Raw genomic sequence first — 9,907 nt, forward strand, 5'->3', positions numbered from 1 at the left:
ACATTTAGTAGAAGAAGCCTATTGTTTTAGAGGAGGTCATTGGGCAAATTGTGTAAACCTTGTCAAGCACGATATCTCAAGAAGGGAAGCTTGGACTTATCTCATATTCCGTGTGTAGGAGTACCACATTGCATAGAAGAAGTCCATTGTTTTAAAAGGTCATCAGGGGTCAAATTGTGAAAACCTTGTTAACACGACATCTCAAGATGGAAGCTTGGACCAATATCATATTTAGTATGTAGTTGTGACACGTTAGGTGCAAGAAGTTGTTTTATGGAAGTCACCAGAGGTCAAATTGTGGAAACTTTCTTTCATAATCTACCGTATCTCCAACCGACCAGACAATTAGATAACGTGTGTTACACCTCATAAGAATGGGGGGGGGGGGGGGGTTGTTGGAAATTAGCTTATGGGCATCCGTAGATAGTATCAGAGAAGTCGCCCATTGCCTTAACTGTGTCGCTATTTACAAACGACACTGCATACATGTGAATAAAGGTGCTTGTACATAATTGGGTTCGTAAACACAAAAACCTGAAGCGAAAAATGTTTCGTGTCAGAATACCAATACACTTAACGTGGCTTAAGATCTCCAGAATTATTTTTTAATGCATTTCCTACATGCCATGAGTCATAATTCGCAAAATATAGAACAATTTAAGCAGTTCTGAGTCAAATTTGCTGCTAGGTTTTTTGCAAAGGTTTTCACTCGACACCACTTCCGAGTGGAAGAAAGATGCTCCTTCAACCTGAGATTTCCATTGCGTAAAAGATCGCTTTGATTTAGGCAGTATCTTCCAAAAGCTCCTAGCAGCAACAACAGCAAACTTGTCTCAAAACTCCTTAATTGTTGTATATTTTGCAAATTATGACTGATAAGAAATAATTTAGGAGATGTTTTGCCATCTTAAGTGTAGGCCTATTGGTATTCTAACTGTTTTTTCCACGTTGTTGTGTCAACGAACCCAACTTTACCCTACCGTTGCTGGCCTAGACTACATAAAATTACCAATAGGCCTAGCCAGGTTTGTTCGAGTTGTCCCATAATCACCAACGTGACGAAAGAAGAAAGTTACATTCAAGGCCTAGCTATGTCGAAACTGGTGGACTACATAACTTTAGATCAACAGCCGATCCAGACGTAGCACGTACGTGAACTTACTCACTGCCAAACTAAGACCGTTTTACACAATTAATTCGAATTGAGTATGGTCATAGTCAAAATATAACTATAGGCAACAGTTAAGTTTCGTAACCTGCGCCTGGTCAATTCCCCAACAAAAACTACATCCAAACCTAGTTTTATTTTTTATTTGGCAGTGAATCTCGACATTTGCGAAATTACGACGGAAAACTTCCAATAGCACCGCTGTATATACAACTGAATACACCTTTTTGCAAGTAATGTATCAGCGAAAGTAGGCACCTTATCGACGTGCTGAGATTTATGAGAATTCGTACGTGATTTTTTTTCTACGGAAGCCCATAAGGTAATTTCCAAATGCCAACAGCTGCCTATTCTTATGAGGTGTAACGCACGTGTTAATTACTAGGCTTGTCGGTGGGAGATACGGTAGATTAAGAAGCAAGGTTTCCACAGTATGGCCTCTGGTGACTCCAAATAACCTTTGACCTCTATAAAAACAATATGCTTCCTATACTAAACGTGTCACAACCACACACTAACTATGAGATTGGTGCAAGCTTCCCTCTTCAGATATCTGAAATAGAATTTAAGATATCTCGAATTCAATTTCAGATATCTCGAATTGAATTTCAGATATCTGAAATAGAATTTCAGATATCTCGAATTCAATTTCGGATATCTCGAATTCAATTTCAGATATCTCGAATTCAATTACAGATATCTGAAATTTCCCGATTAAATGTTAAAATGGCTGAAAGTGTCACACCACAAAGTAATTAATGACTGTTTAAGTGTGTTTTTATTATTATTTATTAACCTGAAATGTCAATGGTCATCAGGTCAAATTTTCAAATGTACAAATTGGGCAATAAATAATGAAAATTTCCTCATAAAGGTGAAAAAGTCGTTTATTTCAAGATAAGGAGTGGACGTTTCAAACAAAATATCTCTAAATTTCGAAATACAACTTCGACATTTGCCAAAGAAATTTCAAAATTGCGAGGAAGAAGGCCAAGATTACAACAAGAGCCCAAGGGCACTGTGGTTCCTTGCTTGGGGTATATGAAAATACACATAATATTATCAAGCAAGATTGGGCTCAAATAGTCCAAGTAATTGTGGTCCTACTGTACATGTTCCCATAAAGTAACCAACACTATAGCCAACACTTTTGTGATCACAAAATGTGATCGGATTTTTGATCAAAAGGCACTTTTGAGATCTAAATATGGCGTCGAAAATGTAAGAAATATAAGAGACCTACAAGCGTGTCAACATATATGATAACATTGGTGACCTCAGATGACATGACCTTTAAGTTTCAAAATGTTCCACCACCCCATTCACAACTTGTCCCAAAATATCAACCATGTTGCACCTTGGCATTGAGATTTAATTGCATTAAATGTCTAAAAATTAACTTTGAACTTGTATACATAACTTCACACACAAAGGTCACCCCAAGGTCAACCAATTGACATTTTTGATCGGTGAGACCTAAATAAAGAGCATGACTGTAAAAATTCAAACATTTTTTCTTTACCCATTTTCTCCCCCCAAAATACTACTCAAATTTTAACATTAGCTGACCTTTGGTGACCTTGTATCACATGACCATTAAGTTTGAAAATATTCCCTTATACCATTTGCAACTACTCCAAAAATATCAACCTTGTCACACCTTGGAACTGGGAGTTATTGCATTAAATGTCTGAAAATTAACTTTGACCTCATATAACTTAGCACACGAAGGTCACACGAGGGTCAACCCATTGACATTTATGATCAGAAAGTACCTTTAACATCTGAAAATAGCATCGAAACTGTAAAAATCCACAAACCACGGAAAGGTCACCAGAGGTCAAATTGAGGTCAAGGGTCACCCAGATGCGGGTCGACAATTGGATTACATTGAAACAACTCCCAACCCTAACGGACAATTTGTTCTCAAGTTATCGCAAAAATATTAGTTTTTTATCATTAATTGACCTTTGGTGACCTCGGATCACATGACCGTTAAGTTTGAAAATATTCCCCTATACCATTTGCAACTTGTCTCAAAATATCAACTGTGTAACACCTTGGCACTGGGAGTTATTACACTAAATGTCTGAAAATTAACTTTGACCTCATATAACTTAACATACAAAGGTCACCTTGGGTCAACTTATTGACATTTTTGATTGATGAGACCTAAATAGAGCATCAAACTATACAAATTCAAACATTTTTTTCTTTGCCCATTTTCTACCCCCAAAATACTAGTTTTTTAACATTAATTGACCTTTGGTGACCTCGGATCACATGACCGTTAAGTTTGAAAATATTCCCCTATACCATTTGCAACTTGTTAAAAAATATCAACCATGTCACACCTTGGAACTGGGAGTTGTTGCATTAAATGTCTGAAAATTAACTTTGACCTCGTATAACTTCGCACACGAAGGTCACACGGGTGTCAACCAATTGACATTTTTGATCGGAAGGTACCTTTGATATCCAAATCTAGCATCAAAACCTAACATTTTCTTTTTTGCTCGTTTCCTCCCAAAATAAGCACATTTTTTCTAATGTGACCTTTGACCTTGGTTTCAGATGTAGTTTAATCTCCTGATTCCAAAAAACAAAACGACAAGTCTGTACAACCATCCTAACTCCGACCGAAAAACTTTGACCTCATATAACTTCGCACATAAAGGTCACACGGGGTCAACCTATTGACAATTATGATCAGAAGGTACCTTTCACATCTGAAAATAGCATCAAAACTGTAAAAATCCTCAAAAACGTGTAAAGGTCACCAGAGGTCAAATTGAGGTCAAGGGTCACCCAGATGCGGGTCGACAATTGGATAACATTGAAGCAACTCCCAACCCTAACAGACATTTCGTTCTCAAGTTATCGCAAAAATACTAGTTTTTTATCATTAATTGACCTTTGTTGACCTTGGATCACATTACCGTTATGTTTGGAAACGATCCCTTACCCCATTCACAACTACTCCCAAAATATCAACCATGTCGGACCCTGTCAATGGGAGTTATTGCTGTTTTTAATATATTGGTTTTTGGCATCTAACTGACCTTTGGTGACCTTTGCGGGCACCAAAAAAAATAGGGGTCTTCCTCTTACTATGGGCTATCCACCCAACAAGTTTGGTCATGATACATCATTTCCTTATTGAGATATCGTGTACACAAGCCAAGCGTCACATACACACACACACACACACACATACACACACACACACGCCAAGTTGAACGCATAGGTTCCTTGCTTTGCAAAAAGCAAGGAACCAAAAATTCAAAATGTCAGGAAAACTTGCCAAAGTAGTCGAAATTTTCAGACCAAACAGCCTAAGGTTAAGAAAATGTCTAAAAAAAAAATCTACTTCTTATATACCGAAAAAGTTGGAGGAAAATTTTAGCAAATATTTGGCCGAAGTTTGAGTTAATAGTTGAAACTTTGATACCAAATGGCTGAATAACGTTTAGTACGAAATCGACATTTCTAGGAAGTAGTTGAAATCTGAAAATGAAAATAAAAAGCCAAACATTCGAAACGAATTGGTCCCGAAGTTTCCAACGGTCCATTTCGCCCACTGTAGCATTGACAAACCTCAAAATCGTCTGGAAAATACCCCGAATTGCACCCGTCCCCCCCCCCCCCTCGCCCCTTACTCTGTGATAGCTTCCTATCACTGCTTTAAAGTATTGGGACCCCACTGGACCAAGTGAGTGATAACTGGACCAAACCAAAATCACTAAAAGATAGGTATATAGGCCTTTAACAGTGTTGTACGGAACAGTCCTAACGGAAGAAACTTTGCACAAATTATCTTTCCATATATATATATATATGTTTCAGGTTTGGAAAGTTCATCCCTTTGTTTTAAATATCACATGTTTGCGATGTAAGAGTCTCTGAGTAATTGTCCTTACTTCATATACATCTGTTGACTTTTCCTATAGAGGACAGTTTGACTATTTACTTGACAGAACAGTATATGCGGCTATTTTTTGTATTAATATGTAGAGAATTTTGTGAGTAATATGATGATATGCATATGAGGGTGACGGTCGAAAATTTCTTATCACAAACAGCCAAAATTTGGTAAAAATATGAAACAATGTGAGATATTTACCTAGTATTGCTAATATATCAGAATTACCGGTAGTAATTTTGTAAAATTACCTTAATTTTGGAAGACCAAACTGGGGAGTGGGCAATCGCTCTACTGAGGGACACGCATATCTGAGGAAGCACAGCTCACCGCCCCACCCCCAGTTATTATGTTAACAATGGCCCTGACCTATATCTTCGCTGGTTACGTCACCGTACTGTATGAACATATAAACGTCGTTTCCTCTATATGTTGAAGTCACTCACCCTGTAGCTCGCATATCGTGATGTAGCCTAATAAAGTAATTATAGACTTACACGATTAACCTTTAGTAGAAGATTGATTTGTTCTCAGCTGGCATTGGCTCCTCGCTGTTGGTAGGAGGGCAAGTTTGCGTGCCACCTAAGAACAGGTATACTCCAAAAAGAGACAAATACATACATCTTCATAAATTTGATGACAGATGAGGTATAAATAAACAGCCGGTGATAATAATGTAGGTAGTCATTCAACCGTTGTTACAGCAAAGGAGTGAAACAATATCTTAACTATTCTATACATTGTTTTCTCCGAACTTGTGAATTCCCGCCAGTTTAATTTCATGATTGCCATGTCAAATGTAGGGTAAAGGCGGATGAAAGAAAGTCACGTATACGAACGACAACATATCTGTAAACTTTAAAGGACAACCCACGTTTAGTTGAAAGAACAATAGCCTAATTGAAATGTCTATTTCTTTATTGCATTAAAATGTGAAGTTTCGACTTGTCAGCTGCTCATATTTATTCTATTGACTAAATTTATTCCAAAAAGAATAAATAATAAAGAAAAAAAGGTTACATATGACCGCTTTACACTTCCCAAACGATTAGTTAAAATAACTAATGTATTAGCAAGTCACTACAGTCTATCGGATTTTCAGGTCACGGTTTGTACGTAGTGTTTACTAGTATCATAGCCCTTAACTTAATGTACGATACCATTTGCCCAAATGTACTAATACTATATTAGGAGTATAAGTAAAGCTTGGTCACAGAAGATATTTTCAACACATCTGGCATCGGCAACGACCCTGCAGTGCTTGCATTGTGGTTTACACATATATTTCAACAGCTTTAAAAATCAGAAGAGAAAACGGACGCGGGTGATGGAAATCTTCGTTATTAGTGCACTTTTGCATCGCATATTTCTTTTCTAAGCTTGAACCATTGAGTTGTCCTTTAACTATTTTGATGTTTTACTTAGTGTAAAGCTCAGTGGATGTTATTACCCCACAGTGGGAATTATTTTATACAATAAAGCCTTAATTTAACTTGCATGAAATCAGTAGAAGATTACAAGTACGGCCTACAGATACGGCGCCGTAACAGTTGGTGGTGTCGTTGCACTAATATGGTTCGTCTAACACCGGTAAATGAATCTATCACTCTGCTTCTAGTGTACTTCATATACCTTCGTGTTACACTTAGCATATTCCATGTACTTACTATGACTTATAAACATTTTATAGGCCTTTTCTCCTGTGTATGCAACAGGTGTGACAAAGCTATGGAAGGAAACCTCAGTGTATGCTAAAATTCCACTATCCCACCTATTCCACTATTTTAGAACGTTCCCCTAAAATCCACCCCATTGTGCCATCTTCACCCCGCTCTGTAACAGGTGTAGGCATGCAGTGGCGTCACTAAAGTTGACGACTGGAGGGGGTGCTCGCATGTTTGCCAAACAAAATCTGTTTGTCCAGACAAAAGCTTTCGAACTCCAAATAATGACAACTCCTAGCTCAATTAAGCGTCGTAGACGCAGCACTGTGATCAATCACGTGATCCATTTTTTCATACACGATCCGTGGACATTGCAAAATTGCGAGGTACAACTTTAACCTCTCAAGATCATACGCAACAATTTCCAGATAAAACGTCAACATTTTGAGGCAAAACGTCAAAATTACGACATAAACGTAGCCATCTATATATGGTAAATGTTACAAATTTGAGATGTCGAAATTTTTAGATAAAACTGCAAAACTGTTCGATATAAACACAGTCTTAAAGTTTCGGAATAAATTGCATTGCGAGATATAACGTGACTATTTTAAGATACAACGTGACCTTATTCTGAGGTAAACGTCGTTACATATTCAAAACAGAATGTTAATTTTTTAAATTTTGACATAAAATGTCGGAAACTTGTAAAACGTCAAATGTTAACATAAGACCTCACAATTTCGCAATAAAATAGAAACATTTTCAGAAGACAACGTAGATCAAACGACAACATTTCATGGAAAACCTTTGGAAAATATTTGACATTAAACGTAGCATTTTCAAGATGCCAAATTTTCGAGATGCCACATTATCGAGATGCCACATTTTCGAGGTTACATATTTCCTCATGAAATTTAGAAATTTGTAGATAAAATGTCGATTTCAGATAAACCATGGAAATTTCGAAGTGGTCAACGTAGCATCTACATCAATGAAATTGCTCTGTGGAACGGCCCACGGACCGGTGTAGCAGTATTTTTTTTTTTTCGGTCGGATCATATCTTTGGAGGAAGTAATGTCCGGCCGAATTAAATAACCTTGGAAATTTGGTCCGCATTGATACCACAGGATAGATGGTGCACCGGTCTGCCGTTCGAAAATGTCAATGCCTGTTTCAAATAAGGCGATTTCGACTATATGAAAACTTTGTTTTAGTGTGAATACCGTAAGTGAATCAACAAGAAGTGAAGGTGTTATATCTAATAATATTTGAGGTTTGTAACTACATGTCATTACCAGCTGCAGTTTCGTTTGTAACCTAGCCTGGGAAGAAAGGGAGTAGCACTTTCAAAGCAATTATTGATTTAATATGCATATCTAACAAAATGTATAGTCTTTTCAGTTGCGGAGTCTACTGTTTTGAAAAGTTTTATTCGAAAAATATAACACAACTTGATACGCAATAAAATGCGTTTAGCAAAATTACGTGATCGCTACAAAACATAACACATCCTGTATTTAATAACTTGTACCTCTTGATATCATATTACTGGACGGAATAACTGACCGGCCGGATATAATTCTGGTTAACACTTTCCGGCTCGACAAATTTCTCTGTACATAGTGTCCGGTCGGGATATTATCTACAGGGAGGACAATATTTACTGTAACACCGGTTCTTTCTATACGCCCCTGCTTAATTCTTATGGTTACAATGAAAACGGATGTTCTGGAAAATAACATATGTATAGGCTTGAGATTAACCGACTGAGGATAAAATTGAAATTGTTTCCGTAATCATTTCACCAATTCCATCTCTTTAAACTGATCGTGAATCATCTACCCGACAACCTGGATGGACCATCGCCCTCAGGCTGCTGGGGAAATTGTTCACGTTCTCGATAACTATTTTTCCGTCATGAATTTTGTGACAATCCGGTTTGCTATAGACAAAAGCTGCTCCGACCCCGACAGCAAATCGTTTTTTCTACCACCACCCCACCTTTTCGACACAATCACCCTGAAGTGACGCCTTGGCTGTAGGCCTACATGCATAGTGAGATTGAATGATAACTTATCATTGAATACATCAGCAACAGTAAATGAGTGTACATTTCCAATTTACCGTGTAACTGTATATTGTTATGCAAATAAGTCTGATTTTTATTCAGACGTTCCACTGATAAGCTGGATTCATAACATTAATTCACATGTTAAGCCCCATTAAGTATAGTGGCATTAACGTGAGTAATAGGCCTCTTCACCCATCTCTACCTGACTCCAATCTAATCAATCTCGATCCAATTTATCCTACTCAAGCTCCAACCGCTCCCATCCCATTAAATACCACTTATGGATATCCGTCTATAAGTGGCTATAACTCTGTAGATATTGTCCGTATTCTCAGTCACATGGAGTTGGGGCAATGAACCCCATTCCATAGTCCTTTCGTTTACAAGTTGACCGAGATGAGATTTCACGATTCACGTTCCAACTGGGCCGCATGTTACGTGTAATTTATAAAACCACTTGGAAAGTTTTGTCAGAATGTTGGGTGATTACTTGTTTTTCCTGTTGTTGTTTCCCCGTAATCTGAGAGTTTATTACCTCTACTAGTGAAACTCAGAATAAGTAACAAGCTATGGTAATGGGTGGCTTCCTGGTAACCACTTGTATTTCTGATTGGATGATGATAAAGAAGACGATCATATTTATCATTCAATTTTCTTGATCCATCAAATGAAGTGTACCCGAGAAATTAATCATTTCACCGATCGACCTTAACTTGCTGTAAGCAACATGCATAGGCCGCGGTTAAATGTTGGGTCTCCTCAACCTTAAAATCATGCATCCTAGGAGTTACAGAAAGCTGCGCTGGAATTGAAGTTACGTTTTCAAAATTGTTCACTTATAATTTGCTGGTTTGTTGATTGTTAGAGGCAAATGATTTGACGCAAGGGTGCATGCAACTATTACACGTGGAAACATCGACGTGACTTGGTGTGTTCTTCGTAACTTCCTGTTTGTTGATCGCACGCTAGTTGTCTGATCTCCCGCGGAGGATCCAATGTGAAATTAAATGATAAAGTGGAGGGAAATATTTGTGGTTTTTTTTGTAATGAACTCTTAAGAGCGGAGGATTAAGTGTGA

Source organism: Apostichopus japonicus, chromosome 10, assembly GCF_037975245.1.
Source record: "Apostichopus japonicus isolate 1M-3 chromosome 10, ASM3797524v1, whole genome shotgun sequence".
Taxonomy (NCBI): domain Eukaryota; kingdom Metazoa; phylum Echinodermata; class Holothuroidea; order Aspidochirotida; family Stichopodidae; genus Apostichopus; species Apostichopus japonicus.